We start from the raw sequence: 25785 nt of genomic DNA, 5'->3' as shown, positions 1-25785 counted from the left end.
GCCCCGGCTCCCACCCACAAGCAGCATCTCCCCACGAGCCTCCAGCACCCCATGCCCGGGTACCCGTGGGCTGCCCAAGCCCCTGCCCTGCAGACCCCCTCCTCCTCTGCAGCGCCGGGACTCGGTGAGATGCCCTTGCCATCGGAGAACCAGCGGCAGTTCCCTCTCAAAGCTTGCTTTGATGGTGTGCCAGCCCTCCAAGCATGGCCGAGGGCACCCCTCCTGCTTGCTGGCCCAGGTGGGGCCTGTTAGCCGAGCCCTGGAGCACAAAAGGGGCTGTGTGGCTGCTGTTTGCCCTCCGGGAGCTGGGAGGAAACTTGGCAAGGAGAAAAAACCTTTAGAAGCTACTGGGAAGACCGAGATTTATGTTTCGCCGCTCTCGAGCGGAGAATAAAGGGAAACTTGAGTGTGAGCAGGTATAGCAGAAGTGATGTAGGCACTTTATTTGTGGAGTGTCTGTCTGAGGGTAGCAGCAAAGGGGATTTGTCTCCATATATCCAAGAGGAGCATTTGACCGTGCATAATTGTAGTTTATGTCTTAATAAATTGCCTTTGTCACCTGGGGGAGGCTGATCCTGCTCGACTGAGAAAGTACCTTTGATTTCTGAGGGGGGAGGAGGTGGTCTGGAAAAAACCACCTCAGCCATGTATTTTTAACCTGAATGTCTTTAACTTTAGATTACGGAGAACAGCAAGAAAGATTAAAAAAAAAAAATCGCTGCAAAAGAGGGCACGGTGCACGTATCTGCAAGTTGCAGCAGCCTGGAGAACAAAAAGGCTGCTGTTTGGAAATGGAGGCAGAAGTACAGCGAGCTTAAAGGCACAGCACATGGAAAACCCGCTGCGAACCCCATTGCCAGCGCTCCCTGGAGAAAGAAAGACTCTACCCCTGTGACATTGTTCCAGGCCTCAGGTAAGACGAACTTCCCTGGAGATGAAAAGCCTTGTTGTGCATTTATTTTGTGCTTGTGTTTCTAAAGGGCTAGGTCATAGATTCTTCTAGGCTTTGTGGTTAAGTGCAGGCTCTCTTCAGCCAAACAAAAAAATAAATCTCCATCCTAGCCTAACTGAGCGGGGACTGAGGCTCCCCGTGGTCCTGGGAAATCTCCAGGATGGACTGGGTTGGAAGACCAGCCTGCAGTTGCGTGTGCCGCCCAGGCTAGCACAGAACTGTCATTCAGAGCCGAGCGCAAGACTTGCGCTGCAACGGAGCCTGCCAGACAAACCATGAATCTCAATTTACCTCTCGGTAATGCTCTTCCTGGTGGTCCAGCTCTCAGAGCCTTATTGTGAGTGTTCCCAGCCAGAGAAAGGCACTTGCAGTTGTATGGCAAATGCTTAACAGTGTCTTCTACAGCATCTCATAACTGCCTTTTACAGTCAGATACGTACAAGGGATTTCTCCTGCTTGCTTATGCTGCCCCTTAGATCCACCAGCATCTCAAGGATCATAAAATCATTTAGGTTGGAAAAGACCCTTAAGATCATCAAGCCCAACCAAGAAAGGATTTGGGCCCCTCATAATGAAGGGCTATCATCTGCCCCGCAGCCTTCCAGAGAGGTCTCCTCTAGCCTGCTGTCTCTGCATGGCGAGTCTTCAGCTTGATCTTGCTTCTTGTGCAAGGTGGTAGGTCAGGCACCTCTGATCTGAAGAGCGTTGGTGTGTTGGAGTTGTACTGAAGTACTCTTCGTGCGCTTGAGCTTCATTCTGTGCTTAGCTGAGTGCTGATGTTCTTCCCAAGTTACCAGACTGCAGGCAGCCGTAACCTCAGCCTTCTTGCTGCTGAGAAAAGGCATCAGAGTCTGTCCATTGACTCAGCCCTCGGCGGTGACATAACTTCCCGGTATGCTGAGGGCTCCGGAGCGCTGGGAGCCAGAGCCAGTACAGCTGCTGGGAATGACTGGATCCCCCATGAATGGCCTCCTGTTTGAGTCCCTGCAAGCACCAGAGAAGAGCTCATAACCACCAGCCCTTCTTGGCTGTGGTGCAACAGCTCTGGTTAAAGCATCCTGGAGTGCTGAGGGCTTTTTGTGAGGCCATTCCGAACGTGGGTGCTGCCCATCTCACCCAACCGTGTTGGCCAAGGAGAACGTTACCTGCAGAGCACACCTGCGGGTCACCTACTGACTACTGCTCTCCTGTCCCTTGGCAGCTGACCAAAAGCCGGGGTGTCTATGTTTGACCCCCGTTTTCAGACATTTGGCTTCCTGTGCCAGATGCCCAGACTGACTGAAACCGTAAAATAAATCCAGAATGACACCTTTCCTTGGAAGAAAGCAGCTTATGCCCCAAGTTCTGTGTTCTCTCCTTTTTCCTCATCCACATCGCGGGTCTCCAGGAAGTCTTGTGAATGGTTATTTGTAGGCAGTGGGTAGTAAAAGGTACAAGGAGCCTGGCTTGGAACTTGCTTTTTTGCAAGTCCTCAGGGGACTCTTGTGAGTCCCCCCAGGGCTGAGCTTGCCCGGAGAGTGTTTCTTGGTGGTGTCTGCAGGCAGGGTGAACCTTGCCAAGCTAAGGGGGAAGCAGAGGAGCATGAGACCACAGAATTAGTTCATGCACTTTCTGCAACGGCTCTGTGGGCAGAGTAAGAGCAAAAACAGCTCGTAAGAGCTCTGAAGTTGAGGATGGGTCCAAAGTGAGCTAGCCCAGCTGCAAGCCATTCTCGGGAACTGCTTGCACAAACTAACTTTTGCCACCAAATGTCCATATAATTTTATGGTCCTGGTCTATCCATCGCGCCTAATACATGGATATATAACCCACGTTTAAGTAATGAGATATGACAGGTTGTACATTTCTCGGCGATTATGGCATGTGTCATAAAGCAAAAAGCTGAAGGCAATAATCCCCTGGAAACACATTGCCCCGGGGTGTCTTGTTACTATTATGAAATAATATTACAAATGAAAAAATAATGAAAACATTCAAGAACTTGTGCACTCGAGCCATAGGTATGGTAGAACTGTCAGGCAATCAAACCTCCAGCCCAAACTGTGAGGATCATTTATATTCAGTGTAAACACCCACTCACCCACCCCACATGTGTTGCCGACAGCCTGGCCCTGGATGCTGTTATTTCTGCAACCAGGACCCTGAGAGAAGCGGCATTTTCTTGGTAGCTTGAGGGGTTCACCTCCACTCTGCTCACCAATATCTCGTCACCTGGGGCTACTGTCCTCATTTCAAACCCTTGGAAACATTAAAGAGGTCTCCGCTCTAAACTCATTCAATAGAGAGCTTCATCTTCCCTTTTTTGCCTGCATTTTAAGGTGGAGAATCTTGTGAACTATTTGGGCTAATAATCTCTCTCCTGTTTTAACTAGGCTCAAGGCAGCAGCTTTCTGTGGAGTCTGAGACACATGATATCTCACGACAGAGTCACTGGGAAGCTGTCACTTGGGTTTTCTTTGGTTCTGGACTCCAGTTCAGCACTTTAATGAAGCTCCTACTTCTCCTAGCCTCCACTCGCCGCATCTGGGGCTTGGTCTCCTTTTCCAGGTAGTAGCAAGGTTTTTCCAGAGAAGCTTGGGAACAGCAGCTAAGGGAATTACCTGAAAGCCCAAGGATAGACTATCCTGCCTTATATATGTGTGTGTGTATATATATATAAAAATGTTTTTTTTACAGTAGTGTTAGGATGTCACAATTTCTAGAGGTTTTCGGTGCTGTATGAACACACAGCAACAGGTCTGTCCTGGAGAACAAGAGAGGTGTGATGAGAAGCAGAAGCAGAGCGGTGATGCCAACGTTAGTCAGCTGCTTGGTGGGAGAGGGCTGGACTTTCCCCAGCGGAGGCTGGAGTCCTCAAATGCCATCGTGAGCCTGGTTGTGGAAAAGGGAAGCGAGGTCGTGACTCCAGCTGAGGGACTGAGAGAGGGAGAGTGGGAATTGCTCTCTTACAGCGTGGGTCCTCCCAGCACTGCCCTGACTACTACTGCTGCTGCTGCTATGAAGTCAGCGGAACATTCTTCTGAAACAGCTTGTCTTGGTGGTGCCATAAACCCAACAGTCAATAATGGAATAAAAAGTTTACTTGCATGCTGTGACTCCATCAGGGAATGCCTCGTAGCTCTGCTAGTAGGTGAGTAATGCAGGCAGACCAGATTCATGCCAATAAAAACTTCACTTTGTGTTCTGGATGAGGGATACGTCATATGAACTGATTTAATAGCGATGTTGGCAGAAGATGAGGGGTGACCACACCATCGCATTATGTCCTTTGTTTTGCTTGGTGGTTGAATCATCAGCTGGGAAAAACTGAAGCTCCTGAGACTGGGTATAGTGCTGTTGTCAGATCAGTTCTCCATCCCAAGAAGGAGATCTAGAGCGTGGTGTCATGTAGTACTTGGTGGTCTTGGGATCTGACAAGCCCAACCAGACCAAAGAACACACCAAAAAAAAAAAATATTAGCCATGAAGGAAAATCATGTACTAATATGACCATGTGGGGCAAGGGGGAGGTTTTTTTGTAGCTTTTTGCTGGACAGAGGCCCCAGGGAGGTCACGGGTTCTCCATCCTTGGAGATGTTCAAGGACCGCCTGGACAAAACCCTAAGCAACCCAGTCTAAATTCAGTGTGGACCTTGCTTTGAGCAGGAGCTTGGACTAGAGACCTCCCGAGGTTCCTTCTGAACTGATATCTTCTGTGATTCTATAGAAATACTGTGCATTTTGGGGGTGTTTAGGAGCAAAGCTTGCCTTTTGTTTCTGTGAAATCTTATCCACGAGCAGGCCACTCACGCTAGTACAAGGGAATAGTTGTTACATTTTTTTATCTCTTTTCTCAGCTTCATTTGCATTAGATAAGGGTTTGGAAACAGCACCATGATCTTGCAGCCGGAGGTTTGCAAGATCACCACCACACATGTGAGATTAGTACACGTTTTCCCGCATGTGCAAGCTGTAACCCCACACTTGCCAAGCCACCGAGTGGGTTGTCTGCAGCTGTGCAGATAGTTCATAACTATCTGTTAGGAACCTGCCTTCTGCCCGTTAGCTCCCACAGAAACAGATGCGGAGAAGCTACAAGGGTATTTCTTTTTTCTTCTTTCTCTTTTTCTTTTTCCCAAGCTTAAGAAAAACATGCAACAAAGAAGATTTATTCTTTTTTCTTCCCACAGGTAATGACAGGAGTTGCCAGGTAAAGATGTTGCTGATTGAGGACTGAGATGTACTGTCTACCATCCCGGAAAGGTAAAATGTCTTTGATGTTCCATAGGATCCAGGGTGCATTTGCAAATTTTTGGCTTTTTGAGAAAAAAGTTTGTCATCAGTTCAATTTTCTTGGCTTGCCAGAAGCTGAGTCTTTTCTATCAACTGCCCCAGGTTTTTGCTTAACTGATAAGTCAAAAATGTTGATGGAAATGAGTGTCTTTTCTTCCTCCCTTCCTTCTGCGGGGAAAAAAGAGTCTGAGAAATTCCAGTACCTTGAGAGCTGATTGAGAATTGCAATTTTTAGTTTGAAAAAATATGAAATTAAATTTTCACATTCTGAAAAGCAATTAGAAGCCAGCATTTTTCAGGCAGTAAAATTGGACAAAAGCAACCAAGTTTGTTGGAAGTCGCAAATGCTTCCCAACCGTGTTTTTTAAAAAAATCCGTTAGCTTAAATAAAAATCTGACATTTTAATATGAGAAAATATTTTGTTTGGACTTCTGTATACATATTTTAAATTTAACATCATATAATACATTATAACATTTAATAGGTAATAATATGTCTTTAAATATTTTAATATATTTTAAACAAAATGCTCCAAGAAAATAATGTCCAAAATGAAATGAAACGTTCCAGTGCTGCCTCTGGAAAGTTGAGGTAAACGCTTTGACCCTCTTCAAAAATTTCATAGAAATCGACAAGTTCTTGCAAAATGTTCTGATTTTGATCCAAATGTGGTTTTGGAAGGAAGGCCTCCATCAATAACTTTTTGATCAACTGCTTTTGATCCATAGCTTTCTAGTTCCACTTGGTACTCAAAAATGCTTTTTTTCATCATTTTCTTAAATTGAATTATCTCAGCCCCTCAGAAGAAAAGGCAAAATCATTCATTATCCTCATTTTACTGACAAGGAAGCCAAGCTGTAGGAAGAGAGCTTGGCCAGCACTTGCAGGGAGGGAGAGCTGAAGGGGAAGCCAAGACTTGGGGGCCAACTCAGCGCTTCCCCCAGTACGGATCATACCCAGCTCCTCCAGAACCAAATGGGGCACGCGGTCTGTACTGGCCAGGATGGATGGTGGGAGGCACCACCATCAGAAGTCAGAATTGAGAAGTCATCCTCTCCGTTAAACCGGCTTGGATGTATAATACTGCGTGCTTTGCTGTGCCGTACCCTGAATAAACTGGGGTGTTTATGCGCTGCAGCTGGTACTTGCTTGCATCTTGGCTTGTTACTTCAACACGTTGCAATTGCTCAGCCTAATTTTGCAATTGCCCGGTCTAATTACCCTGGCAAGGTGCTGCACTGCCAAGGTTGCGCTCAGTGTTCACCAATCCTCAATTTTCTGCCTTTTTTTTTTTTTTTTTTTTTCTGTAAAACTGGAAGCAGGGATGGGCGAGGGGAGGGTACTCACTTGGAGAAAACTCAGGGTTGAACGAAGGTTGTATCCCATTTCCTGAGGCTCTGCTTGATCTTGATGTTAAAGAAGCTTTCTGAAAATAACATGCCAATTGTCATTTGTCCCATCACAGTCAAGGTTTGTCCCATCAAGTTACCCTCAACAGATCTGCAGCGGGTTGGTTGTTAACCAGATTTCTGAGAGTTAAAGCATGTGTTTCTTTTTTATTTTTAAAGTGCCTGGTTTTACCTGGGGGGGAATCTCTGTAGTACTCGGGAAGACTGAAGAGTGAATGAATAACCTCTCTTTTTGTACGTAGAAGTGTTTAAAAACTGGCTCAAGCTGGACGCGAATATTGGGAACATGATTGATTTCTTTCTTTACCTGCCCCCCCCCCGATTCCTATCAAAAACAAATAAATAGCTTTATGGAACAGCGCTGCTATATTTCTTTACTTGGAAAACAAGCTTTTAATAACCAAAATATTGATGTGTTAGTTCAATGCAAAAGTCATGTGCTAAAGAAAGGTGTGCCTCTAATGAGCCAGCTCGAGCTTGAAATCGGTAATGAATATAATCTTCACCAAAGTGTCTGACTGCAGTCACCTCTCCCAGTCTCTGCTATTTACAGTTAATCAGAGCAGCATTGACCTTGGTGCACAAGGTCCTTTGACCTAAAACCTTGGTGGAGTTTGTGAGACAAGCTCTCCAAGGGCATGGGTTTAGGTACCTGGAGCAGGATAAGGTGTCTCACCCTCTGGAAGTGCCTGTTTCTCTCCTTGGAGGATCTAACGTGTGGAGGTCTCCATAAGGTCAACTGAACTCATGTATTTCTGCTTTTTTTTCTTTTTTTTTTTTTTTTTTGTCCGTTCCCAATGCACTAATCGCCAGTCCCACTGTTAGTTTTGCAGCTTTGAGCTGTGTTGCTGTTGCAGCAATGCATGGGAACCTGTCCATTCCCAAATGTCCATTAGCCCAATGCTGTGCTTAGATGCATCTGACTCAACAGCTTCTAGAAATGTTCATATCCAGGGTAGCTTTGTGGTTTCACGTAGCAGTAATGATAACACAATAATGAAAAAGTGACCCTCCAAAGAAATCCCTTATCTTTTCTGACAGCCACCCACAGGAAGAACATTAATTTCCAACCTGTTTCTAAACGTACTGACAGTGGGCGATTCGGGGAACGAGGGAAGCAATATACTGGGTACTTGGCCATAAATGAGGAATTAATTGAACACTTTCTTTTAACTTTCCCCCCTTACCCGAGGCTGAACCAAACTAGCATCTCTTTGGCTGACAATGTGCTTCCCGGTGGAGGAAATGTGATTATTTTTCTCTGTTGGTTGGTGTTTCCATCACTTTCTGGACAGTTCTTTGCCAGCTCTTTGCTCCTTTCACACCAGCTCTTGCTTCTGGGTGCTCCTTTTCCAAGTATGGTAGAGGTAGGAGGAAGGTTTGGGTCGCTGCATTTAGCAGAGTTTCCTACAGTTAGTGGTGTCTGTGTACAAGATGTTTCGTTCGCGGTATCGGGTCCAGGTAGTGGCAACATTTAGTCAATGCTATGCCTTGTTATCGGCTGTCCATACCTTGTGCAATACCCGGAGACCATGGGCTGTTGTAGCAGCCCTGATTTAGGAGGGTTGGTTCTGCCGTGTCTCCCACCACATCCCTTCTTTCAGCTGTGAATGCTCCTGGTCCGGACCTTGGTGTGACTTTGGAGAGATGCCGTGATCCTTGAACTTGGTAGCAGGTAACTTGCAAGTTAAGCTCCTTTCCCCAGGGGATGTGGCCAGCCACAGAAGCATGTTTGCTGCTGTGGAAAAATGAGCTTTTTCTTACCTCTTGGTGTCCCTGAGACTGAGAATCCCCCAGCAGCAGAGCCATGTTCCTGGCTGGCTTTGCAGCATCTTCGTCATCTGCATACGAGGGACAAACTCAGAGGCAAACATAAATAACCAGTTGGGGGAAAAGTTCTCCTGAAAATGAGGGGAAAAATGAGTATGCGTACAAGAAGAAATAGGAACATAGCATGGTCAGCTTAGGTGCTTTTTTCTCCTCTTCCCCCCCCCCCTTTTTCTCCTCACTTATTGGTAAAAAGGACCCATGGACACCTCTGGGTCTCTCCCATGGGTCTCCCCTTCCAGCTCAGACCTTTTTAGCTGAATTAGTCTCTTTACCTTCAGTGCTGGGCTTTCCTGGTGTGGCCTCAAACACTTCTCCCAGAGCAGTGGGTACCACCCCTCAGCCTGAGCTCTAGGCAGGATTTGACCCTGCCTTTACCACTAAGGAGATCCATGGCCACGTTGTTCCTGATTTTCGGGAGTGCGCAGGGCCAGCTGTCCAGTAGCGTATTTTGCAGCAGAATAGGGATTTACAAAAGAAATCTGTCTTTGTGCAACGCTGGGAGATCTGAAGCTTTCATTTCTCTTTTTGTCTCTCCCTCTCTTCCCCCGACCATTGCCCGGCCCCAATTACAGCCCGGGTGCTCTCAGAGGAGACGAGGAGCACTTCAAATGCAACAAAGCCCTGTTGCGTGCCGTCTCGCCAGTCCTACAAAGGCAACATCTCCTGGACTTCTGCCCTAATGAGAGCAAATTTTTTGTCCAAACATTTGAAGCGAGGAGGTGCCTTCTCTTGCCATCCCCTGCCGGGATTAATGTTATTATCCAGTTCGCTCTGGTTAGAAATTAAAACGAGGGCATTCGCTTCTTTTAATGAGAGGTGACAGTGGCTCCAGCACTTCAGAAGGGAATTAGGAAAGGAGGGATGGCTGCAGAGCCCGTCTCCACAGAGTCTTATCCACCAGCCCTTCTGCCCCGGGCAGCGCGCGGGATCAAAGGCCACCTACCTGCTGCTGAGCACGAAATCCCCCCGGACCCCCCCTCTGGCGGTCCTGCCCTGTGCTGGAAATAACGGCTTTAAAGGGCAGCGTAACGCAGGGCTTCGCTTCCCTGGGAAGGATGGGGCAAGAAGGCAAAGACGACCCCGTTGAGCTTCTGGATGTGATAGCCAGATCTGCTAAAGTGGGGTTTTTGGAGTGCTAAACCTGTCCAGGTTTTGGCTTAGGGCTTTGGTGGAGGGGAGGAACATTGGTGTAGCCAGACTTCAGGCAAAACTGGTGAAAATGCAGCAATTGAAATGTGGGGAGAAATTTTATTATTTTTTTAATGAAAAGCTTTGAACTTTAAGTTTTCAATGGGACCTTTTGACTTTAGAGAAGTGTTTCAGATAAGGGTTTGGTGGTTGGTTTTTTTTAGGAATTTAAAAAAAATGCTTATTAGAAGTACTCACCAAAGGCCCCCCCATGACTGATGGTCTTATCACTGAAAGAGTGAGCTAAACCCATTCTTATATCTGTCTCAGGATAGGTTTGATTAGAAACGTCAAAAAAATATGGGACAAAAATGTGAATTTTTAATCCCATTTTAAAGGACCTTTACCCATGCGTGAACTTTTCTTTTGAAGTGCTGCAGTCGGTTCTTGCCCAGTCGGCTCAGAGAAATGCCTCCGTGGAGGGGGAGATGGCCTACGAGCCCAAACAAAGGTTTCCTTGCTGAACCCTTAAAGCAGATGGCATAGATTGTTACTCATGGCAGGATGCCAGAGCGCTGGCTCCTTAGGCTGAGCTGGGCTGGGCACTGGGACATGACCAGTAAATCCATTTACTGGAATGTCAGGGAAATCGCTGGTGCTCTGGAGGTGGAGAGGGATGGTGGGGAGCAGATGCTGAGCCACGTAACGCAGACCCCAGGGTGTGAAAATGGATTGAAAAGGCTGATAATAGTGATTGCAATGAATTTTCTTGGGGTTTTTTTTTGTGTGCTGGAACAGCTTAGAGCTGCCCTGTGAAAGGGATGGAGAGGGAAAATAATTCTGTGTGCACAGATCACATAGAGGATGCTTTTTGCATGCCTCTGCTGTGGGGCTGGGGTTTCCTGAGCCTCAGATGTGTCTGAACGACTTCAGTAGCTGATACAGGATGAGTTCAGCCCAAATCTCACCCTGTCTGATGTGATGGTGCCCTTCTTGGGGAGCATCCCAGCTTAAAATTCATGCCTTGGGTTTACTAGCACGAATCTGGTTGGGGAGGCAGGATGTTTGCTGGAAGCAAATGGGAGAGAGCAGTCAACAGCCATGTGGATATTCCCTTTCTCAAAGAGCTGGGTCAGAGGTGCTGTTGCCACCGGCTGGGGACCTGATGGTTATTGATGACCCCTTGATGGCACTGGGAGCCAAGGGACAGCAACTAACAGCTTCACCAGGGCACTCACCGCATCAGGAAAACATGAACAAATGTGTCGCAGCTAAAGCGGCTGGGGGAAAAAAAAAATTCCTTTCCCCCATCTCCACCACAGAGGAAAATTTCTGCCTTTTCTTTTTTTTTTCTTTGATTGGAAAGCTGAGAAAGAATGCAGTTTTAGGTTTCCGAATGAGAAATTTTCAGTTTTCAATGGATATGCGACATAGCTTAGGGAAAGCTGACACTCTTAGGAAGAAATCAGCCTTTTTTGGCGCTTAGCTCTGGAGCGGGGCAAGACCACGCGTGAGCTGCTGCGGCGCGCAGCCACTAGCTAAAGGCAGTATTAACGACCTGAATCCGCTCATCCGTCTCCATCAGGGCCAGGGGCTGCCGACAGCACGAGTGGAAGCGGCTGGGGCCATCGTCCTCGCCAAGGGCTGGGAGGGGGGAGTCAGGGAGCAACCCCCGGGGAGCAGAAATGCTGCAGCTCTCCAGCGCAGGTATGCTCAATAAATAGCAAGCGATAAAACAGCCGTCTCCATCAGGAAATCAATTAGATGTGGGGCCTTTGGGTTGGTGTGGGTTTGGGGTTTTTTTGCCCCCCTTTTTTTCTTTCTCCCTTCCTTTCCTCTTTTTCCATTTTTCAGGCAGATGTCTAAGGTGAGGGTTGTGGAAGCGATTGCTTTTTGAGGCAGTTGCTTTTCTCTTCCCTCTGTTCACAGCTAAAGTGCAGCAAAGCCCATCGCTCTGGGCCTTCGCGCTTCTTCGCCATCCCCCCCGCGTCCGCTGGGAAGTTGGGCGGAGAGAGAGGCTGGAGCTGGGGAGGTTGCTGGGGTCGCGCGTCTGAGATGCTCGCAGCTTGGAGGAGATGCATCAGCCTTGGAGCCAGGCCCAGCCGGCAAGACCCAGCGCGAGGCATTAGTGAGGGAGAGGAGGATTTGGAAGCGCTAGCTGCAACGCGTTTGCTCTGCGCTTGGCTTTTGAGCTTGCTCCGAAACGAGGAGGGGCTGAGAAGTGGGTTAAATCCAGCTCTGCTGGGGGCAAAACAGCAGGGTTAGTTGCTGGTCCTGGGGATGGGCTGGAAGTGAATGGGCAGCACAAGGTGTTTGGCAATAAGAGACTGAGCGGAGTGGTTCGGGTCAGATGTGCCAGTGACTGGGGAGATGCAGGTTTCCCCCTGCCACATCAAAGCTTCCTTATGGCCCATCAGCCCAACCCTGGGGCGCTGCATGGCTTCCCCAGGGCTTTTCATCAGCTCCCACCTGCGGCTGTTTGCAGCCACGGCTCTCCCAGGGACTCCAGGACCTCGGCTCCCATCCCCTCCCAGGCAAAGATAGTGCATCTGCATTTTAGCAGCGATGCTATAAACCCCCCCCCCCCCCCGCTCCTTCTTCCCTCCTCACCTTGTGTTTGAAACCGTTTCTGCCCTCCCAGATGACGTTGTGGTCTCCCTCGTGCATTTACGGCATCCACCCAAATTGCTTGTGGTGCCCTGCCTGGTGCAGCGAGAACCACCTTAAGTGTGTTAGGGGAAACTGGGGCTCTCCCTCATCCCTAAAATTTCCAAACAGATTTTGCTCATAAGTATATGAATGAAGATTTTGCAATTAGCACGATGTGTCTGAAATTCTCACTTTTTTTTTTGCAGGCAGTACAGATATCACAGAAACCCAAAGCCCTGAGTTCATCATACCTTGAGAGCATTCGCTTGTGTCCTGGATGAATCCGTAACTATGGTAAACAGGTATTAGAAGTTCTGCTTTGCTCCTTACACTTTCCTGACTTTTTTCTTATACTTTCCTGATTTTACTGAAGTTGCAAAGTCTTTGCAAAATTTTAACAATTTTTCCCCTTGTCAGAATAGGAAAAGCAAGGTATTTGATGGGTCAGGCTCGGTGGATTCAGCAGGGCTCTGTGTGTTTGGGAGCAGACCTGCCTTGGTTTTCGGAACTAGAAGTTCAGGTTGAAAGCTGACCCAGCTTTGAGGCACCAGCTTTGAGACCAAGTCTTTGATTTTCATTGTTGTTAACATCTTCGTTACTTGTCCTTCTCAGTGTTTTATGACCTTGTCTTTTGTTTGCCTCGCTCCTCATTTAACCCTCAGAAGCTCAAAACTGCACAACCCGTTCTGCTGCTGGTTGCACAGAGACCTGAGCATGTGAGGAAGAGACGGCGTTGGCTTAGTTAAGGAGGGCCAAGCTGCTTTGTTTTGAAATCTGTGTTCTTTGCAAAAATGGAATTGAATTCAAGAGATCAAACATTACCATAGAATTGAATTTTGAAATACTTCCTGCTTTGAGAACATCACAATATTCGGTGGTCTGGGCTTTAATGTCATGTTTTCATAAGGTAAAAACCATCTGGGTCAAAATATTAGCTTCTAAATAGCTAATTGTCAGCAAAACCAGTAGTTCAGCCTAAGAAGTCATAATGAAGGGAAACAAAACTGGGGGCAAAGAGAAAGGCTGCTCGTCTGCCTTAACTAAAGCATTTTGCTATTATTCAAAGGAAACAAGTAAATTTCTCCTGGTGAAAACTTCACCAGCATTTCAGCAAAATGTTGTGAATTCTGCAAATCTGCTTTCTCTGCTGGCAACCTGGGTCACCGAATGAGGAGCAGCCTCGTCCCACTCCAGCGGAGAGCAAAGGGAGTTTTCCTGGAGAGCAGGAAGCAGAAGATGCTCTCCCGCTGGCGCTGCTGCTTGCCGGGGACCGAGCAGAGGGCAGATTGCCTTGAGACCAGGTCTTACACGCGCTACCTAGATGCAGGGAGAAGGAGAGACCTTGATATATCATCTGTCCCTTTGAACAATCTCAGGTCGGCCGGGCAGGTTCATTCATCTTCTCTCTCGGAGAAGGAAAGGAGCAAATTCTCTCCGGTCTGGATTCCAGATGTCGTGGCGGTACCTGGGATGCAGAGATGGTGCGTCTCATCAGAGTCCTCAGATCTGGAGAGCGCTGGGCGCTCCTGCTAACGGGAGCTAGCAGCAGCACATACGTGTGCACGGGCAGCCGTGCGCACGCAGATGGTGTGTACGGACCGACCTGCTCCACCCTCCGGAGTATCGTGGGCTCTAGCGTGGAAGGGATCGGTCCCATCTCCTGGTGGGGATACCACCCATCGGCCGAGTGGACATCACCGGCTGCACGCATGTTCCTTACCTGTTGCAAATGTAAAATATTATTTAAATGATTTCTCTGACCAAATGGCTTATGCTGATGGAGTTAACTTCACAGTGTGGTCATTAGGGCTCAGCTACCAAGAGATGCCTCAGCTGCTTTTAATCGTACGGACATCCCCTGAGCTCCCAGATGCCAGACTTAGGCTTATTACCCTGCAGGAACTTGTTAGGCTGTCAGCCCTAAATGTTCAAATATCCCAGGTGAACCACCTCCCATATTCATTTAATTATATCTCTATACTTATATATATATAGTCTTGCAGCTTGTGGGTTAAAATAGGTGACTTTGAAAGGAATGGATGTAAGAGTATGTTTACTTTGCCTTCTGTTCTTTAACCATCAGACATAGATTTTAAACCACATGCAGACAAAAAGTTTTAGGATTCAGTAACAGGGGCTCATACATTTGCTGCTTGCATGTCTGATCCATACAGGAGATGTGTTGAGCTGGTTAAAACACGCCTTTTTTTTTTTTCTTCTCTGTTAACAAGTTTGATGTTGGGAAAGGAAATGTCGTTCTGGTTTATAACTGCAGTGAAGGCTTCGGGAATGGGATAAGAGGGAGTTGCGGGCACTGAACATCACCTGGTTTGGGCAAGGTGATATTTTGCACTCTCCTTTTCTGGAATTTATTTGGATTCTGCAATTAGCAGGAGGGAACTCTGCGGTTTTGTTCAAATCAAAAGCAAATGGAAATATTATCATTAGAAAGCTTCAGAATGTCTTGGGTTGGGGTTTTTTGTCTGCATGTACATGATGTAATCTTCTAAAACCTGTTTGTGTAAAGCATCGTATCTGCAGTCGGTCAGCCCGTTGTGGCCAAAATGCTGCGTTGTAGCTCACGTTCAGCTCAGCTGGTCCCCAGGTCAGTCCCCAAGAAGGAAAGATAAGGCCATGAATTATGTTTCTACCTCTTGACTGTGTTTCCTGTTCACCCCAAATTAGGTGAAAACACGGGGGAAGACTTCTCCTGGGATTTTTCTCCAGTTGCCTGCGAGCAGAGACTCTGCCTAGGCTTGAATGTTTGGAGCATCGTTGCTTGTGACTGCAAAGGCCAAGAGGTGGCCCTGGCTCTTACAGGGGACTGAGGGCTGGCCGGAGAAAGGGGGGGGGGGGTTGGAAACCAAGCACATTTCTTTTAACGCTGGCTGCCTCGGTCGCGGGTCGCTCCCTTCCAGCCCATCCTGTTTCAATCGCGCCAGCCCGACAATGTTATTTCAGCAATCAGCTGCAAGACAAAACAGCTGGCCCCGTCAGCCGGCATGCGGAGGTGTGGAAAGTCCACTGGGGGATTAAGCTGGTCTTACCATCAGTCCTCACTTGTGAAAATACAACCTACTAAGTTTTCCTAGATGATGCAGTTTTCAATTGCTTTTGTTTGCTTTTCAGGCAGGTCTTAAATCAGGCTGTCAGTCAGCCTCCCTTCCTCCCCCCACCTCGCCTCCAAGGCAGCTTCCAGGCGCTTTCTGAGAGGACCTGTAATATCTTTCCTATCGCCATTTATTTATGGGGTTTTCCCTTCCTCCTGGTAGGAAGGGAGGCGCCGTGTCTCGCACGGCGAAGCGCGTGCTCTGCACCTCGTTGTTCAGAGCCCCCAAATCACCGTTGGCCCCGGGGTATCCGACAGCGATGCTGCACGGGGCAAGGGAGCAATGTTTGCTGGAAGGACTGGGGGGGGACCCTGTCCTGGTGCTCGGTGTTTTGCATCGTAACTCTGACCCGCTGTCCAACTTTCTGTTTTCGCGTTTGTGATGCAGCAGACTTGGGAGGGTGGGGAGATCGTTATCGGTGTCCGACAAACCTCTCACCCCTCTCTTCACGCCTGCGATGTGGGATTTCCCATGAAGAGCTAGGGGAGAGGGTTTATCTGCGTTTCCTCTCCTCCCTTGGCTGTTACATCCATCTTCTTGGCTGCAAAAGATATTTGCGCAGTGTCCCGTGGGTAGAGCGGAGCTGAAGGCTCGTTAGAGCTCGTTGCTAGAGTTTCCTATCCTGGCCAGAAAGGGTGCCATGGTTTTTGGAGGATGAAGTACTGGCTGAGATGTGGAGGAAGCAGGTCTGCAAGGTGCAAGCCTGCGAGTTCGGTGGGAGTCAGCCGCTCGGCTCGGCCCTGCGCCCCGTCCCACCAGGCGCATTTTTATATATCTTTAGGTGCTTGAGTACAGTCCTGTCAACACACGGGAAAGGAGGTGGTCCCGTCTGCGTGTACGCAGCAAATCCCACACATCGCAGGCAGAGATTGACTCTGTTTGACATATGGAGCGGGTCGGTGCCTCCGGGACGCGGCAGCCCCGCGGCAAACGTAACACAGAGCTGCTCTGCATGTGTTCATCGGAGGTTGGTCCGGGATTTCTGACCGTCTGGAGCAAGCCCCGACCCAGGTCTCTGGGCATCAGATTACTGCTTCAAGTCATGGCGCACGGGTCCCACTGGCAGAGGTGGCCAGTCTCCGAAGACCTTTACAAATCTGGCCCAAATCTTGTAAGCAGCCGTGGCAACAACTCTTCCCCCCACCCCGGCCTCAACGTTCCAGGTGTTTTCTTCCGCCTTTGTCTCATAACACAATACACAAAGGACAGACCTCTTCCAGATCTGGGAATCTGTGCGCCAAGTCCACTCCCAGCAGCCCACTAAATCCTACCCCTCCATGTAATTTAAATTGCAGCGGTTGTGCCTAGAGGAAGGTGGGGGAGGTTGCTGGATTTGAATGTCACCTGGTTAATGAACACGCTGTGATACCTTTTCCCCCTGTATCTACAGCAAAAGTCAGGGGACGGAGGGGTTTTGATCAGCGCTGCTGGCTGAAGAAGCCGATTCCTCTGGCAAAGCTGCTGTGGCTGGTATAACGCAGACCCGGTGTGTCGGCGGAGCCGGGATGACGTTAGCAGACAGGGCTCGTGGCTCTCCCCAAGCTCCTGGGGGAGCATGGTGCTGAGCTGCTGGCAACTCTCATCTCAGATAAGAAAGAAGGCAGAGAAAACCCAGGGCACATCCCCGTCCTGGAGGGGCCGAGGGCGAGCGACTGGGTTTCTGTGTGGTGCAAGTGATGCAGGAGAACAGTCCTTTCCTGGCAGAGAGATGTGCCCTCCCGCCTAAGCTATAGAAAAATTCAAATGCTGTTCTAATATGCCCCATTGCTGCCACAGACACGCAAGGAATTGTCCCCAAATATTTTTATTAGTGAAAAGGATGGATATCTGGGCAGAGCAGCAAGGCAAGGTACCCTAAAACTGTTTGAGGATAGGGGAAGAGCTGGCTGTGATTTGCAGGTGCGTGACAACCGAGTGAGCAGCGATCTTCCCCGGCTGGCTGCAGGAAAGCGACGGTGTTTGGCACTGCAGGGTGAAGGAAGGGGCTTCACAGGCTTTCCTCCTGCTCTTGTTGGCTGATGGGCAAAAGACTTGGGCAACTGGAGAGCCCTTGAGAGCCGTCGTGTAGGCATGTGGTCCCTGCAAGAAGGGGACAGAGGGTGACTGCCTCTGACTTACGCAGCTAAATCCACAGGAGCTCCTCGCTCCAAGCCTTGAACTGGTTTTACATCTGATTTTAGCCAAGCCAGAACAACATTGACATCTAGATAAGGCTTTGTTTTCCTCCGCCTCTTTGCACCTCCTGCCAAGCAGCCTGGAGACACTTGGAGAAAGCTGCATCTTCCAGGCGGGAAGGACCCAAATTCCTGGTCTTAATATTATGTAGCCACCCATAAATCAGACTGGTCTTGCTCTGGGCAGCAGGAATAAGAAAGAGCCAGACTGAAATGTGGAAGTGTGTGTGCTGTTAAAGGGTCCAGCACATGGAGGGAGGAGAAATATGTTTTCACTTGGGCCAAAGTAAGCTGAAGGACCGAAAATCCCTCGCCTCGCAACCGTGATGTAAATTCCAGGTTGCCTCCCCTGCACACATCTGCAGCACTTTCTTCCGGAGCCTTTGGGAGAAAACAAGGCAGAAACAAGCCATGCCAGATGGTCTCCAGCACGGCGTGGTGCAAAGGCCTTGGGTATTTTGCAGGTGAGGAAGGCAAGCTGTAGTGCACAGCATGGCTTGAAAGCCTTTGAGGGATGCTCTGGATGAGAGTCACCTTGTTGTCCTGCTAGCAGCATTGCTTGAACAGCTTCATCCCCAGCAGCTTGAGTAGGGACATATCCAGCTCCCAAGTTCCCCCGGTCCCAGCTGTCTCAGCTTGAGGAAGGAAAAGCATCTGGCCGATGTCAGGGCTGTTTGTGGCTGATAGCGCAACGAGAAATCACTGTACTGTGCTTTGAACCATGTTCTGCTGGATCTGGGACCTCCTGGATTCGTTGACTGTCTGCTCTTGGACTGTGCTCTCAAAACATCCCTCAGCCACTGCTGCTGGGCAAGGAGGGAGGATCAAATGAAGTCCTTCAGGCTCTGGTGATGAGAGTGATGGGAATCCATGGCCCTCCCTTGTCCTGGCCTGGCTCCTTCCCCTTTGCATCTGGCCCAGGAGGGGTTTGAAGATGCCCAACTTGCAGCCCTTCAGCACATCCCTGCAGAGACAGGAGAGAGCTACAGAGCGAGGCATCGGACCGAGAGCTCCCTGCAACCCAAGATCGTGAGTGTGCATTAGCCTAACGATGAAGAATAGCATTCCTGCTCCCAGAGGAGGGACACAACTTAGGTCCACCTTGATATTGAGATGTTTGTGTCCCCATTTCTGGAGACTTCACTCCCGGCATTAGCAAAGCCCTGGCGTTGGAGAGCATGGCCCAGAGCCTGAGTGGAAGATCGCACATCACCTGGAGCCGTTTGGGTGTCTCTGCACGGTGCATATTGCTAACTTGGAAGCTCTCCCTGGTGAAGATAATGGCTGCTCTCATTTGCTCTGCCCTGCCTAGGGAGAAAACAATGTTTGGAACTGGAAGCGGGTTTTTCTGGGCTTGTTTCATCCTTTCCTCTTGGAGCCTAGGAAGCAGAATAGCTGATGGGTGCCCGTGCAAAGCTGCTGGATTCATTAATGATGGATGATATGTCATTTGGAAAACGCTGCTCAGGAGTCTCTACGTGTGAGCTTGGCTGTGGTTAAAATAGAAGCATCTCAAGTAAGAAAAGGATTCCTCAAGGAACTCCAAAATACCTGCTGTGGGGTGTCAAAGGGTTAACGTTTTATCTGAACCCTCCTCTGTCCATGCACCAGCCTCCCCGGGAAACAGTTTTTTAGCCTGATTGATAGAGAAAAATTTAAAAAATGGCACGCGTTTTATATTTGAGTGGGATTAACCTAGCTGGGAGCATCCAAAGCCAGCACCATTTCTCAGAGGGCTTCTGGTGGGGAGAGTTGGAGGCAAACCAGGCTGTGATATGTGCTACAGATAGCATTGCTATCCTACTCACTGGAGCAGGTCTTGCAGGGGGATTTTGGAGCAACTGGAAGCAGACCTGGCTGGGAATTTTTTTGATAAAACGTGTGTTAGAGTTCCTTGGTCAGATGAAACTTCTCATAGTTTCTACATGCGGTTCCTGCCAAAGCTGAAGATGGGAATGGTTTCCTCTAACAGAAGGGGAGCAAAAACATGGATCCAGGAGAAGCGCTGGCTTTGTGCAAGTGCGGCCAGGCCGAGAGCGTGAGTTTCAGCTCTCTGCAGTTGTCAGAAGCACAAGGCATGGCTGCCCCTGACACCAGGGCTGTTGGACCTCCTTGCCCATCCACCCTTGCAATACTCCCGATGCAGTGCCAGGACCCACCATGCACTGCTTGATGGTGTGACCTTCTCAGCGGTGCGATGCGTGCGAGAGCCTCTTGTCCCGTGCGTGGTGTCTCGGAAGAGCTGCCAGCGGGCAACGCTCCGTCAAATCCCTGCCTCAAAGCAAACTCTTCAGCCTAAGCCAGGGAACGGTCCAAACCCCTGAAGCCCTCCTTTCACATTTCTCTTTTCAGTGCTAACAGAAAAATTTTGGAGGCGGCAACCTTCCGTGTGGTGGGAAATAGGAAATTCTTGGAACCGTCCCTTTTCGGCAGGCGAGCGGCGTTTCTGTTGCCCTCGGCACAGCGATGCCGGCCGGGAGAGGCTGCACTGATGGCGAGCTCCTTACAGCTGCTCCTCTGGTATAAATCTGACCTGTGAGCTTACCCAATTCATTAGACACTGCCTGTTGAAAAGGCAGTAAATCAGCTAAAACCTCAGTCAGAACTGGCTTTGGCATGTTTTATGGTGGAATTAGAATAATGAATGAGGAGCCAGCTGTTTATGTTAGTTTTGGCTTGCAAGCTGAAGAAAAATTCTGGTGTTGAACTTCATGATAAACTCTCCACACCAGTGGACTCTGAGGTTGGAAACAGCTTTTAAAAGCCTCAAGGGCCCAAGAGGGTGAGAGACTGGCACATCACAAGCTGAATGAACACTAGGGCTTAGATAAGAGGCACGGGCATGTTTTGGAACATGGGGCAGGATGAGAGCTCGCTGCTGGAGGGGTTCTCCAAAGCTTGGGCACCTGCAGTCTTCTGCTCCTTGGGGTTGGTCTCCGCACCGCGTGCTTGAGGAGCAAAGTAAATTAGCCAAACCTGCAAGTGTCCAGCTGTTTCCATGCTCTGCCTAGCTTATTTAATACCTCGCTTGGATGCTTTGGGATTCCTCCACACCTTGTGGTGGGTCACCCACCATCTGTCTTTGGTGGGTTTCTTTCCAGCTTTGCTCTAATAGCCTTAGCTGAGCTCATCTATGTAAAATGGGCTTCGTGCTCTGAATCTGCCAGAGCTGCAGGAACCAGAGTGAACGTTGCTGTGGCTTTCTCCAAGTTTTAATGTGGGCCTGGATGGCTCATGGTGGAGCTGGTCCAGTTTTCCTCTGACTGAGGAAAAGATACTCTGGAAAACCTGATGAACAGTTAATGGGATACAGTCCAGCTTGATAGATGGACGGGGAGCATTTCTGTATTAGTATTAATAATCCAGTAATGCAGTTACAATGCATTGTCCCTAATCCAGGCATGCTGCAGCAAATTCCCATTTTCTTGAGCGTTCTGTGTCCAGGCAGCCCTCTGAGGGTACTGGGAGGAGTATCCACATCAAGGAGCATCTTGATGTGCTGAGCACCCTCGACCACACAACCCAGCAGAGCTCTCCAAATAGCTGGCATAACCTGCCTTTGCTGAATCCAGGTTTTCATTTTCTAGTGGTCCTTTTTCCCCTCTGGTGACTCTTGCTGCTGGGCTCAGAGCAGGACACTCCCTTCACCTAGAGCCAAAGTTTAGGACCCTTCTGTCACAACCCTTTTACTCCTGCCAGCAAAGACTGAGCAGATGGACCCAAATCTCTATGCTTCCACAGTTTTAGCAGTGGTCAGAACCTGGCAGTGCTCATGGTCTCATTTTTGCTTCAACAGTTACTTGACTTCTTTCCAAGGGCTGTAGTGCATGTCACCTTTCCAGCAGAGGAACCCAGCCCACCTGGCCTTGGTGTTGTTCATCTTGTTGTTTTTCCTGGATTTTTGAACTTTGCTTTCTCAAATTGTCTAAAAAGCAAGTGCATGGTTTTGTCACAGGGAATTACTTTGAGTTGCACAAAAGTCTCTTCCACCAGGTGGGACTACGAAATGCTATTTGTAAATGAAGCCTCCCCATCAGTCCATGTTGTTTGGACAGGCAGGCTGAAGGCTTTGTGGAGGGCTGCTTAGAGCATGGATTTTGAAATTTTGAAGTGTCCTCTGCCTGAATTCAAGCTACAAAATTTGTAAAGGGAGGAAATCTTGTACAGTCTTCTGCCGTGCTGCATCTTCTGTAAGTAATCCTGTGCAAAGAGCCCAGGCTTGGACTTTCACGACAGCGATCACAAGATCTAAGGATGTGGTAGTTCTTTCCCGACCTATGACATGACTATGGTCTTTGCGGGCCCATTTTGTGCTCGGAAGCATAAAGCATGTACCATCTCGGTTCACCTCTCATCCATCCCTTGACTGTTGTCCCCAGACAACAAAATGCCCCCCAGGGCTTAATCCGAACTCAGCTGGAGACCACTGACTTCAGAGAGCTGTGGATGAGATCTGTTCCTGCAGATCCCAGCACAGCTGGTCATTGGCAGTCACGACTTTTTGTCGTCTCCTAAGCTGTTTTGAGCTCAAACTGTGCATATGCTTGCCTGGCAGGAGGAGCAGCACTTGGAAGGAGGAGAACACAATGAAGCTTCCCTTCGTGTCCCCTGGTGCCACCCCAAAGCTCCGGGGCTCTCCCAACAGCCCCTCGAGCCATCACCCACCACTGGATCCGCCGTGTCCTTCTGTCCCCTTTTTCCTCCTTTCCTATTACGTGCTGAACCTGACCGCACTCAGTTCAAGTTTATCCTGAGCGAATTTTGGGGCTGGATGAGCCTCCCCGAGGGCCGGGACCGTGGCTGCCTCCTGCCGAAGTGGCTTGCTCAAGGGCAGCCGCCCTCCTTTATCTCTTTGAAGATTAGGGAGCTTTAACATGTCTTTAAAGTGAATTTCTTCCCCCCCACCACCCCGTTTTATTATGATAATTGATGACCAGCAAACTTTTCTTTTCCTTTATCTCTTAAATATGTTTCTTTACCCTTAAAAATGCAATATTTCTTTTAACTCGGAATATGGATGGGTCTGTGCGTAGCAGGGCTGCCTTTGAATCATCTGTCAATTTGATCGTGTAAAGCCTCTGTTTTCAGCTGGCATCCAGTGCAGATTTCAAAGCTGTGACTCACCCGTTCTTGCAGAGCTAGGACTGAAAGGGAAGGTAAAATTAAAAAAAATGAAAAATAAAATAAACATTTTTCAAGCAGTTAATTACCCAGTTTTATTTTGTGAGGTCTCTGTATCGGGGCTATCGGTGATTTTTGCGTGTGCGCGCACATAAAGGATTAAAAGTGCTACAGGATTTCAGCAGTGAGGACTACAAAATGAATGGTTGCTCCTTGGAAACAGTAGGTTGGAAGAAATAAATTGATCGTAAATGAAGTTGGGAGGCCAAAATGCAAACTTTTTTTTTACAAAGTGTAAGGCAGGAAAGGAGGAAGGCAATTGAATCATTTTATATATAGTCAAAACATTGCACTTGCGTAAAACGCATATATGCTTATGTAGCAAATGCTTGAAACTGAAACTGCTTTTTCTCTCCATGCATGCCTGTATAAATAGCTAAAACAAATCCACTTTCAGATGGAAAAGATGTGTTGAACTGAAAAACAGAAATTCCCTTTCCTCTCGAAATGTGAATATGCCTTTTTCTTTTCCGCAACATTTTCCCCCAATTTATATAATTTTACCAAAAAGATCTTTTCTTCCAAATGCCACTTTTCTGGATGTGATTGCAGCCCACAGCCCAACATACCACCCAACTGGGAACCAGTCTGTATTTTCTGGGCCTGATCCCGCAGACCAGGGTGGACCAGGGTTATGAAGCACCGTGCCCCCCCCCCACCCCCCCGGAGGTGACAGGGTGCTCTGCTCCTGCCGCCAGTGGCTTCTGTTACAGAATCCCAGGCTTTAACCAAGACAACTCTACAAATAGTGTCAAAAGAATATGCATGTAGCAGCTCAATGTTTCCTCTCTTGTCAGATATTTTTATGACACCTTATCGTATGCATCTTAAATCCACGTGTGGAGAAAGCAGGCATTAAAAGTGAACATTTGTAAGCAACTGAGGAGCGCTGGTGCTGTCTCTGGGTCAGTGGCAGGATGCTACCAGCGGATGGGACATTTCCGAAGGGCAGTCCCTGCTCAGAGGTAGGGCAGGACTCGCCACGCTGCGTGTGACGGTGCCAGCTTCCAGCCTCGCTTATTTTAAAACGTCGCACTCCAGGATGGGGCGAGCCCAACTCTCTGCAGGTTTTACCCCATTAGCTTTGGAGTTGTGGGACGGGGTGCTGTCGGTGGGGAGTGTGTGGTGTGGGTCCCGCGCACGTCTGTGCACCCAGGGTGCTCTGAGGCTCCCATTGGGACCACCCCGCACCGGGAACACGTGGGACCCATCAAGGCAGAGAGATCTCATGGTTAAATACCACCTTGTAACACCACCGGGGACCCCAGAGAGGCTGCGTGTGGCAGCGGGGCCATGGTGGAGCTGTGTTGTGTGGAGGTGGGTGGATCGGAGCACAGGTTAGTACTTTCGCATCTTTACGACGCTTTTGCCTGTGCTGTAGCGGAGCCTGGGAGAGGCTCGTGTCATTGCCCAACACGCCGGTCGAGTACGTCGTCTATCATTCTAGCTCCAGGCTCGGTGCTTCATTCTTTCCCTCCTCATTCCTAATGCTAATCTCAGCACCTATTTGGAGATCCCAAGCAAGCTGGGTTTGAGATAATGCCGGCTACAGCATCTTCTGGAATACAACACAGTTTTAAAACAAAATTGGCAAGCAGCTGCTGATGGAAAGCACTTCATGATGTCAAGCACTGAAGAAGAACTGGGATTTGATGGTTGCTCATCCTTGGTAGTCAAGAGTAACGCAGCAGCATAGGAGGGGTGTGAAGCGTACGAAGCTAGGTGCGTGAAGCACAGAGCCCACGTGTGTCCAATCTCATCTACTGAATTTACTTGTCCTTGCACCAGCCAGTTTCTGTAATTATTCCTTTCCTCAAGTGCCAATGTTCTCCAAAGCATTTTGCATATTGGCACTTCCAGCCTCTCTTCTGGGCCTGTGTGGGAAGTGCTACCCGACCAACTCTGCTGGGTTTTCAGCCCACCATTACCACGTGAAATGGGCCACATTCATCTTCCCTTTGCCATTTCATTGCCAAAGGCTGTTTGGTCAAAACTTGTTTGGCACCAAGTTCCACTTGAAAGTGGCTTCAATGTTTTCTTAGTCTCTGAAGACTAACAGCTGGCCACCAGGAAATGTGTGGCGGGGGTTCTTACGCCATCCAAATGTGGCCTTACAGCTCAGCCTCGAGCAGCTGAGCGCTTGAAATTAGCACTTTTCAAAACCTCATCGTTCATCACGTGGTTGTGTCGGGCAACCCAAAACAAAGTAGAAAGTATGAGGCAGGGAAGACAAAGAAGAAGGAGGCCGCCAGCGCTGGGTGGCCATTGACTAACTTCATCTCCAGAAATACAAGATTCATCCCAGAATATTCTAGAGTTAGGGTTGTTCTCCCGGCCTCAGGGTCTGCGAACAGGAGCTTTGTGGTGACTCCGAGTTCTCCAGCTGCTACCGACACGCAATAGCAAACTGGCTGTGCTGACGTGGTCCTCCGTGGCTTGGTCCTCTTGCGGGCATCCATCTGCTCCTGGGAGAGGTGACGAGGATGGAAGGAGACAGTTTTAAAAGCAGAGCGTGAGTTACTCGGAGCTGGAGAAAAGCAATAAGCAGAGTCCCCGCTTGCCCGGCCAGGCACTCACCGCTATCGGGGGGCTTTTGGGGGCACCGCCAGCGGTAGCAACTGGCTCAGGCTGGATCTGAGCCTGTGAACCGAGAGATGAAAAGCTGCATTACAGGTCCAGGGAGCCCACCCAGGGCCCTACAGCCGGCCAAGCGCCAGGCGTGAGGATGGATATGCGGGCTATTGAAAGACCTCATCCAGCGTATATTTGGTTTGTCTTGTGTGACACAGAGAACCTGAGTTATTATTTGATCCCGCTCTGAGTAATAGCCAGATAAATGGGCCTGTGGATTTCCAAATAAACATTTTAATAAATGATGGGTGAATTAAAGGAGAGCTGCTCCCCCCCTCCCCTGCTCCCAATATTAATGTTCAAATGAAGGCAGGCAGTGTCTAACAGAGCCCCGTGTACTGTAAATACATTTCTTGCACTGTCACACATAAACACTGGAGAGACGGAGATCAAAAGGTCTCGCTGTGCTGAGCAGAGCAGTGTGATGAAGTGAACATGTTGCTTTGTG

General features: G+C 48.9%; 1 long non-coding RNA gene across 1 annotated transcript in view; it reads left to right on the top strand.

Moving 5' to 3' along the window:
* The first annotated feature begins 311 nt into the window (after positions 1-311).
* LOC128146505 (uncharacterized) overlaps positions 312-25785 on the top strand; it is a 46877-nt gene continuing 21403 nt past the window's right edge. Inside the window, exons 1-4 of the long non-coding RNA XR_008236782.1 lie at positions 312-416; positions 679-913; positions 5122-5194; positions 12448-12535. This is a non-coding gene — a long non-coding RNA (uncharacterized LOC128146505). The remainder of the gene's footprint in view (positions 417-678; positions 914-5121; positions 5195-12447; positions 12536-25785) is intronic.

The sequence above is a fragment of the Harpia harpyja genome, chromosome 9 (genome assembly GCF_026419915.1).
Source record: "Harpia harpyja isolate bHarHar1 chromosome 9, bHarHar1 primary haplotype, whole genome shotgun sequence".
In the NCBI taxonomy this organism is placed as follows: Eukaryota; Metazoa; Chordata; class Aves; order Accipitriformes; family Accipitridae; genus Harpia; species Harpia harpyja.
Note: the sequence above shows the minus strand (reverse complement) of the source record. Positions and strands in the feature narration are given on the sequence as shown.